This window comes from Asterias amurensis, chromosome 3 (genome assembly GCF_032118995.1).
Source record: "Asterias amurensis chromosome 3, ASM3211899v1".
Lineage (NCBI taxonomy): Eukaryota > Metazoa > Echinodermata > Asteroidea > Forcipulatida > Asteriidae > Asterias > Asterias amurensis.
The window spans coordinates 11,487,651-11,497,929 of record NC_092650.1 but is presented as its reverse complement, the minus strand read 5'-3'; the positions used below and the strand labels follow the sequence as shown (position 1 = coordinate 11,497,929).

The following is a 10,279-nucleotide window of genomic DNA, read 5'->3' as shown; positions in this document are numbered from 1 at the left end:
TCAGGTCATGTCTCTCGTAGACCTGCAAAGAAAACACGAACATTTCAGAATGTAAGAAATAACTCAAACAGTATTCCACATTAATGGAAATATTTTTTTGAAGTTCAGATATAATACCTACCTCATTATGCGCTACATGTGAAATCAAAGACTGTGAGTAATGAAATGCACTGTAACCTACACTTCATCTCCATATCCAGAACTTCAAATGGGCACATAATGCATGGGGTTTAGGTGTGGATTACACTGCCAGTAACTGTTTTGTTAGCAAAAAGTTTGGATGGAGTCATACGTGGTAAGCAGATAGTAAGTTTAACTTTCTAATTATGCAAAGATTGAAGCCAACAATGCCTCGCTGACTATTGAGGTTGAAAGGTTGGAGCCTGCCAGTCAAAGTGTTTCCGAGTCCAGGCATAAAAACTTTAGTGGGATTCCGACCAAGGACCTTTGAAACTCTAGAGCAGTGTCTTACCAACTCGACTACCAAGATTGCCTGGTAGCTCAAGGTAGTTCTAATCCTAAGTTTAGCAGCAAGATCTGTGATGGTTCAAGATGTTAAATCTGCATCGCCTTAAAAATTACAAATTACAAATTTTCGTTTTTAGCTGTACACCGTTTACTCAGCACTGTTTACTCAGTATTTTCCCTACGAGTCCTGTAAAAAAGTGTGATCGTTTAATATTGTTGTAACCTAGGGGCAAATAGTGAAAACATCAAAACTTTAGTCCAATCAAATACGATGTAACTTCACACCGGTGTGCAGTGTGATTACACGCACCACGCACAGTATATACCGGTGGGTTTACAGCGGCGTCTTTTCGGAGCGAATAATGCGACTGCCTTGAGCAAGGCTACAGTTGAGGTATCATGACACTGCAACTTGCATTGCTCTTTGCATTAGGCGTACACAAAATGGACCTGCTCCACTCTTCATGTGGAGGCATTAATTTGAAATATTATTCTAGAGGGGCGGACATGCAGGCATCAATCCACTTCATTATTCTTAATATCAAATTTTTGATTAAAAATATATCAATCAAATTTAGTAGCTGGGGTGTTGTACTTTATCAGTCCACATGTTTATTATTTCCGTACAACCTATACCCCTGTGAAGCAATGACTCGTTCCATCATGCAGTGTGTGTGTGCCGTGTGTGTCATTGTGCTGTAAAACCAATAATTTAGCAGTTTTTAACAAAAGAAAAACACCAAATTATAAACCTCTATATCAAAACTACAGTTTTCCACCACCTGAATACATTGTCTTCCTAGACCTGCATGTATCTTCAAGTTCCATTAAGTTTAGGAAAATCACTGTAGAAATGCCGATAAATCCCAGGGTGATATTTTGATCGAATGTGGTGAGTGTTTCTTGGCATTGAGAAAGCACCGTCTCGAGTACTCGTAAACTTGCACTGGCACACACTGGGTTTTTAATTCTGCCCTCCCATGCTACTAATTACTATTTATAGCAATCGTGCATTACATTATTGCAAAAAAACCGCGTTGCATAATTGGGAAGCGACTTAGTAAAGTTGAATAGTGACGGTCAATGTGAAACTATAGGAAAGTAAACAATGTTTAATCCCCATGAAGAGTAATACTAACACACCTATCAATTGTATGACGCACTACTTGACCCCGGGGAGGGTGCGTCACTGTCCACATGCGAGTCGGATTTGTGAGTCCAAAGACCCACACTGATTAAAAAAAATGACACACTTGTTGCAGATTTGGACGGTCCTCCGAACAATTTTTTGACTAACCAACCGCGGAAAACAACGCACATTACCGATGCACATAAAGTCTCTATGAACTACGCAGGCGCAGTGAATACAAAGTAATTCAACCATACAGCTACGAGAGCGAGTTTCGCGGTTTTGCAAGTGCATGCACCATTTGAGGTGTTTGAGGTGGTACCGCTCGATTTTCGAGACGAGCTGGACCCAGCGCACTAGATATTAAAACGCACAGAAGACTGAGAGGGGCCCTAAAAACCGCAATTCAAAGCACATCGTGCACGTGTGTACACGATGGTGCACAATCTTCAAATTGCTCGATACACAATTGGAACTGCCTGTTCTGCATAGCGCAAGTTATAAATTGCGCAAAAAATTGTTGCCCAAATTTGTTGACTGTGCTCGACCGATGAGCGACAGCGGATGCGTGTTTTTGCTGCAATAATTGATCGCAATCACGATAGAGGCTAATTAGATCGAGCAAAATACAGGTTGTGGCATCGAAAGGTTGAAATGTCTGCAAATACCAACATCATACGAAGGCAGGGAGGGAAAGTTGGCTTCATTATTTGATTCTCCACCAAATAAACCAAAAACATCGACGGAACATGGCGTACCTCGACGCACATCTTAAAGATTTTTTGACTGACGACTAATGGATTTTGATGTACCCACCATCACTTTATTGAGAGTAAAGACGCAGACTTGACGCACCCTCCCCAGGGGTCAAGTTGTGCATCTTACAATTGATAGGTGTACAATTTGATACACCCAGGGCCCAGGTCGGAATTCATCAACAAACAATTAGGCCTATGAACTGAGAAAATAATAGTCCTATTTTTATAAGTAATAACTCAAAAAGAATGTTTGGAATAAATGGTTTAGAATGTTCAATTAGGACCGTAATTATTAGATCTCACTTACTCTGAAGTCGATCGTGGTTCGTTAGGGACTACTGCTGAAATACCGGTAACATGTACATTGTCCATGTACATACATGCATGTATATGTAAACCACAACGTGAGAGGAGACCGTGGGAAGCTTCGCTTGACTACATTGTAATACTAATGTCATAGTCTGGCCCGTCAATGTGTCATGACCGTAGTTTAGAGGCAGCTTAAAAAGTACACGTATCATGAAAACAGTTCAAGGAAGTGCCAAATGGGTTTACGGAAGTATATTTTGACAGGGATATTAAAAAACCAAAGATATACCGTTTCTCTGTAGAATTTCGAACTGCATCATGCAGCAGTTTTCCTTGCAGCTGACACTTGCGGTTTTACGAAAACCACTGCACAGTGAAATCATACACCACTGGAAACAATTTGGGTATTGAAGGCAATTTGCCTTTTTAATGAAACGCAGACATAGGCCTAATGGTTGGCAAACGCCATAAAGCTGTGTGCACAAGGCAGACACACAAACTTGGCCACACAAACCACAACAAAGTCATTATAATAAACTGTTTTAAATTCTGAACGTCAACCTCCAATACAAAAGTTCAGTAAAACCTTTTTAGTAAGTGGTACTGTTGTATTTACTAGTTTTTGAATACAGAATAACAAAAACTTGACTTACCTTGTGTGTCTTGCAGGGCAGGATGATGGCAATTAAGGATTTCACTACAGTAATTTTGGCATCAAATGGCACTTTATGGGCTTGAGTCTCTTCTTCAGCAGCCATTGCAGATTCCACAAATCTCATGGATGTTCTCAACGATTCCTGCAAGAACATATGAAAACAAGAAATTGGGTTTGAACAAGGAAAATTTACGGGAGCAGGACTTGCAAGTCCAGCACCAGTCAATATTTCTTTGTTCAACCAAACTTTTAAAGATCTGCCCTAATCAGTTTCTTTTGTGGTTTCTTACTTGATAAGTAAAATAAAGTGTACAAAACAGGATGAAACAAGAATAAAATAGACCATGCAACCTGCTAGCAGATTTGATAATACATTTGATTTTATGATGTTAACATTATGTTAAGAAGGATAAAACAGATCGAATAACTTCTTGATATAACTGATCCCTATCTACATTGAAAGATTTAATGCGCCTAAAAGAAATACAGCCGTTGATTGTATTTAGCACTGAATTTCTAAGACCTACATTTCCAGTTGAGTTTATCATCAATAAACACCCAGGTATTGCATTCTGACACAACACCATTAGCAATCATTATTTGTAAAGTCTTGTGTTTGCTTCTCTTTTTTTCTATTTAGTTCAATGATTTCCTTATATTTCGCCGCATTGAGAGGGTAAGGTAGTTGTCAATGCACCATGTAACAAAATTATTCACATTGTCCTTTAAGGGAAGGTACACGTTTGGTAATTACTCAAAACAAATATAGACTTAAGACTGACTTGGTAACGAGCATTGGAGAGCTGTTGACAGTATAGACCATTGTTAGAAACAACTCCCTATGAAGTAGCATAGATTTTGAAATAGAGGTAATTTCTCACTAAAATAATAAAAGACTTCTAGCTAGAAGCCTTTTATTCCTATCTGAAAGCACACAAATTCGTTCAACAAGGGTGTATTTTCTTTCATCATTTTCTCCCAAGTCCGATGACCAATTGAGCTCAAATTTTTACAGGTTTGTTATTTTATGCATATGTTGAGATACACCAAGTGAAAACACTGTTACCAATACCAATAGTGTTCATTCCCTTTAAAGACCTTTCCCTAAAGACTATTTTCAATCAAGTCATATGACTATATAGATTTAAATTGTAAAAACAAAAACCTAATCATTTCGAATACCCATCCAGCGCTTTTCTGAAAGATTCGTGAAAAGTTCTGTTGCGTAATTACTCATGTTATGTCATAGTTGGGAGCTCCAATTCGTATAGCCGATTTGTTGCAGCATGGAGGTATATCAAAGAAAACTCCCACACACGATGTCAAAGCATCTTGTCATTTTGAGGCGCCCGTCAACAGCAGAAGTGTTTTTAGTTTGTCAAAACCTTCAAGTTTACACATATCAACATTACATTTAAATGGTGAACAAACGCATTATTAACAAGTTAAAATAGCATTTCCGCTAAAAACATTTCGCTCAAGAAGCTTTCCGAAAGCATTGACTTAATTGCTTTAAATGAATCCAGCAAGAGAAGTATCATCGACATATTTTACAGCCGCAATACATTTAAAATCATTGGAAATAAATATAACAGTCCCTGTGGGGTACAAGTATTACACACGGTGCAACCAAAAAGCCGATCCCCACCACTCTACCCTCCGCCTCAGCTCCACACTTGACAGCCCGTCAGACAGAGACACCTCACACACCCACCTAATCATTCTCAGCTCTGCTCGCTCCATCTGCTGAATGTGCCACACCCTTGTGGGCCATGTCTCGCAGCTGACACCGTGCAGCTTTGCACACAGGTGGTGTTTACCTTGCCCTTCAGGGACGGCCCCTTTTATGTAAAAAATGGGGCCAGCTCCCTGAACTTCTTCCATCCACTCCTCACACCGGATGTCAATGCTGCATCTGAATCCTCGGCCCCCATCATGTCATCAAGGTAGCAGAACGACTCAACCATCTCAAACATGTCAAGAACGTGATGCTAGCAGCCTAAAGACTACCTTTCGCGCAACTCCATCACCTGTGAACCCATGTCCTACAAATTGTACACTGGACTGACTTTGCATCTACCCTTCCCACACACACCACATAGCTATGTACCAGAGGTCGTCATTGGTCCATTGATGATTCAACTAACCATCACTATGGTCTCCCCAGCCTTTATCTTCAGACCCTTAGTTTCCAGACAAGCTCTCCATGCTGCAATCTTTGCCTGTTAGTGTAAGTACTCTTTTGTCTCTGCTTGATGATAGTTTAATACACTCCTTGCACATTTCCATAGCATTTGTCAAGCATCCGTTCTGTTACCAAAACAGCAAACATTAGGCACTTTGATAAAAAATGAAGAGAAAACAAACCATCATCATCTTGGGTTGACCAAAGATCCTAGGGCATGATGATGCAGAGGGCTTAAGATGACAGTATGTGGGTTTCTGATTTTCTGATGGCTTAGAGACTGAATAAAAGATACCAAACACTGGTTGGTGATTTTGCATTCAAAGAATGGTATGGGGTTTCTGGATAAGTATCCACAAGTGTCAGTCGGTGCCTATAAGTGTTGTAAGTGAGTTAGGGTTAGAGTAACGTTTAGGGTAAGGGTTTAAAGGTTAGGGTGAGGATTAAGGTGAAGGTGAGAGTGAGGGTTAGCTTTACAGTTAGGGTTAGGCAGACACCTACCTAGAAAACCCATCACAGATAAATAAAAGAAAATTCACCTCAGTCAATCTAACATTTTTGTCAGTTTTGACACAGTCTCTCTCTTCCCAACATACCCCCTGTTGGATCTCCTGTGACACCTGGACTCGGCTGCAAGGCAGTTCCTCCAACACTTTAAAAAACCAGCAGCCACGGATCAAACTCACCACGGAACAAGAGAAGATCAACACCATGTCTTTCCTAGATGTTCATGTCACCAGAGTAGCAGATGGCACCTTCGTCCATACAGTAGACTACAGCGGAAGCACACACAATGACTGGTTTCCATACAACCCTTCATTCCATTATCTACACTTCAAGTCTGCCATTCACAACACTTGAACCCACTGTGCCATCAACACCTCGATAACTTGTAGCACCACTTTACCACATCAAGACAACGCTGCAACTACATCAATATGGAGCAGCATGCGAAGGAGGAAGCACTGCCGTCTAAAGTGTCCCTGATGGAACTGCCGCTCTTGTAGATTGGTAAAAACCCAGCTCTCGTACCCATAACTGTGCAGCGTGCAGTGGAGGCAGCATTGCCGTCTAGAGTGCCCTGGACTCGCCGACACGCTCTTCTTGATTGGTAAAAACCAATCTCCCATTCCCTTACTGTGAAGAGTGTAGTGGAGGCAGCACTGCCTCTTGAGCGCCCTGGACTCGCTGACACGTGCCTGTAGATTGGTGAAAAACCAGCTGTCGTTCCCGTTCCCATTACTGTCCGTCGACGGAAGATGGCCTGGAGCCAGGGAAGTCACTTCCGCCACAACCCAGGATACAGCAAGTGGGCCCAACTGGGCCTGCTGCTGGCCCTTGGTGGGCCTGTGTGTAATTGCTGCTCCTTGGTTCCCACGAAACCCAACTGGCAGGTCTCTGTGGCACAGCAGGGAATACTAACGAGGCTTGTTTGTGTTTCTTCGTCACTGGTGCGGAGGTCCCGTCCCGTTAGGGGGAGCATATCAAGCCGGTTGCGTGTCCCTACAGACGGAAGGACGGAAGGAACAATGCGTCTTGGACATCGCCCTAGGGGTCATAGTCGCTAGGGTGGAGACTCTTGTAGCTTGCATTGCCGAATCCTCATCACTGCAGGCGTGAGGTATCCGGACAAGAGAAGCAAGAAGGACGATGTGCGCAGGTCGAAGTGGGACGACGAGTCTTTTTTCTTGATTACCTACTCCAATTTCCCCCATGCTTTGTCGACAAAATGAAGTTTGGGGAGGTTTGTCTGAAACAGAGTCCGGCAGGACCTAGGTCGAAAAGAATTTATCAAAATTCCCCGGCTGGGGACCGATAATATGAATCGGCCCGCTTGGGGTAAACAATCCAAGAAGAAGCTGATATAATGCCCTCTATGCAATCAGTACATATGCGGTCGAGTGGCATAGCCGGGAAAATATTCCCGCTCCTCGGAGCAGGGCCTGTCCTCCTTTCAAATGATCGCGTTCCACATAGAGTCATCCGTTTTTTTCAGCTGGAAGGTCAAGCACCCGGGCCATGTCCCTCTGGACAAGATGCAGTTCAATCTTGGCAATTGAGAGTCGTTGAACACTTGAGCCCAACTTGTCCTCTTCTGGGGACCAGTTGCCCAACACGGGAAGGTCAGGCACACTCAGTGACTGTTCATCCAACCGCAGAGCTGTGCCTAAGTCATGTTGCTGTACATCCCGATCGGAGACAAAGGACCCTGAAGGTTGTATGCTGATCCCCGTCTGGGATTGTGCCAGTGCACCTGTGCGAGCCCGCACACCACTCTGTTCCACAACACCCAATGCAACCTCCTGTGCTGTGGTTGTGGGACGGTGGCTGGCAGGGGAGGCCAGAACCCGGCTGACTGTGCATGGCAGGCCGCCCAGATCCGAGTGCACCCAACCATGACCGGAGTGGTCGGGTTGGGTGTACAGCCCTGGAATATTGAGGCCACTTAATTCAGAATTGCCATCAAGAATTCATCCTGAAATAGCAGTTTGCTTACCCGTTGACTTTTCCTATGGGCATTAGGTGAAGACTCGTCAGATGACCACAAATGACGGTTCTTTCCGGGTTTTGCCTCTTGTTTGATACCCGGTCACAGACGAATCCGAGGCCCTCTCAGAGGAAGCCACAGTTACAGGGATACCCGATCAACGGGTGATACCCGAAGACGAGGGCGGGCCCTGTGAGTGGGGTATTCCGGGGGAATCCCAGGTACATCACTGCACCATCAATCCTCTTCCCCATGGCTAGTGCTCCACAGCTTATGGCATGGGCGAGTGCCGCCCGGGTTCGATAACCTCGTTAGAGACTGTCACCGACCGTCGTGGAAGAATCGACGTGGTTGGTGCGGGCCTGGTACCCAAAGTCGTGTGGAGGGGAGATGCCCTCGGACTTCAGAGATCCAGAGGCGAGCTGGGAGAGCCAGGGCATTTGACCTTCGATTGGGTTGACCAACTCACGCTGACCGAAGAGGGGGAGCGAGAAGCATCCAATCTTTGATCGGTGGGTCCACCGGCTGGTGCCGCTGCCGGAGGCTGCAAGGCCGGTTGAAGGGCTGCGAGCCAGGCGACGGAGTGTCATGTGTGCAAACCTTTGAGAGCTTTGACTGTCCCAGGGGAATGGACGCAACCCCAGTATTGACAGTCAAAGCCCTCTCCAATTAGTTTACACTACTCATAATTTAACTCAAAGAAATCAAACTATTTTATTTCTCGAACCGTACTAAAATATGAGTAAAAGTAGGTACAGAGGAAATCCAACAGGGACCAAGCGGTTTGCTCATAAAACTGTTTTTACTTCTTTATTCTTTTTATTATTTGTTCATTTATTTGGTTGTTTGTTTATTAATCTAGTTATTTAAATGTTTATTTATTTATTTATTTATTTATTTATCTATTCATTCAATTATTTACCTATAAATATCTCTTGTTATTCAATTATTTATTTATCTATAAATATCTCTTGATGGGCGGAAGGGAAATCAGGATTGTGTATCTTGGGTTGACTAAAAGAAACAAGGGCAGGAGGATGCAGAAGTCTTGAATTGACAGTATATGGGTGTGCGATGGCTTGAGCCCGACGGAGAGATCAGAGCTGCTTGGTGATTCTGCATTCAATGACAAGGATAGAAGAGGTGGACAGGACCACAGTCCACAATCAACCACAACCCCTAACTCTAACTCTGAACCTAATTCTAACCCTAACTCAAGTCCACATCTTGATCCTGCAAGAAGAAAAAAACAAGCTACCAAGACACAACCAAAGCAAACTAATGCCACCATCTAAGCTATACCTCAAGACCAATCAATCCATTGACTGACATTCTTTCGACCAACACTAACAGACGCCTACCAAGAAACCCTATTCCCACCACAAATATGCAAGATTACCTAACTATCTACTGTCATCCCGAGCCCTTTGCATCCCCCTGCCCTTGTTTCTTTTGTTTTTTTTATGTTATTTTTCACCTTCTAATGATTTCGCTTTTTGTGGTTAAATGATAGTTTTTATTGTTGTAAAGCGCTTGGGAGCATTTTTATATATATGTTTAATTGTTACCTATAATTACTTATGAGCAAACTGCAGGGTTGCGATGGTATCTTGTCTATTCCTATATTGTTAATATTTTACATTTTTAAAGTACCATTTCTGTATTTATATACACGTTTCTAGTGGGTTTCATTCTGGTCTTTCTGACACACTTGATCTTTGGTAGTGAGTTTTCGGTAGTAATTGCATGGTCCATTCTAAAAACATCACTGAAGTATACCCAAACAATGAAAATGGGCAATTCCTCTTGGAAGGACACAAAAAGTGATGCTGCATGACTTCATGCAGAATCATTTACAAATTTCAACGCTGTTTTTGATAACATAAGAAGTAACATTTGGCACTGTGGTTACAAAAAAAAAGTGCCTTTGCAAAGATTTGCAAAATTGATGCAATCTGTACTGACCTGATTCCATTCTTCTTCTTGCAAGCTTGAGTGTAGATTCGACCTAGACACAAACATTGAGAATGCTTGATTTCCATCAAACAAGAAGCCGTAAAGTCATGCATCTTGGTATAGTTCAACCACATCTGGAAATAAAGTATAAGAACTTCAATTGAATGGGCAGGTTGTGATTTTAAATTTCTGTGATGAACAAACAGAGGCATAAGAATCACAATGAGAGATAAATATTATAAGCATGCACTCATAATGGGCTCTTCCACCAGGAGGACAACCTTAGCAAAGTAGGTGCCTGCCTCTGATCCCCAGGGGGAAAAATTGAGAT

The 10,279-nt window shown here is 42.7% G+C and overlaps 1 long non-coding RNA gene across 1 annotated transcript; it reads right to left on the bottom strand.

Moving 5' to 3' along the window:
* Positions 1-11: 11 nt before the first annotated feature.
* Positions 12-10,079, bottom strand: LOC139935449 (uncharacterized). Its single transcript, XR_011785811.1, has 3 exons — positions 9,958-10,079; positions 3,318-3,461; positions 12-22 (listed from the first exon to the last, which is right to left on the bottom strand). It is a non-coding gene; the product is annotated as an uncharacterized lncRNA (long non-coding RNA).
* Positions 10,080-10,279: the final 200 nt, after the last annotated feature.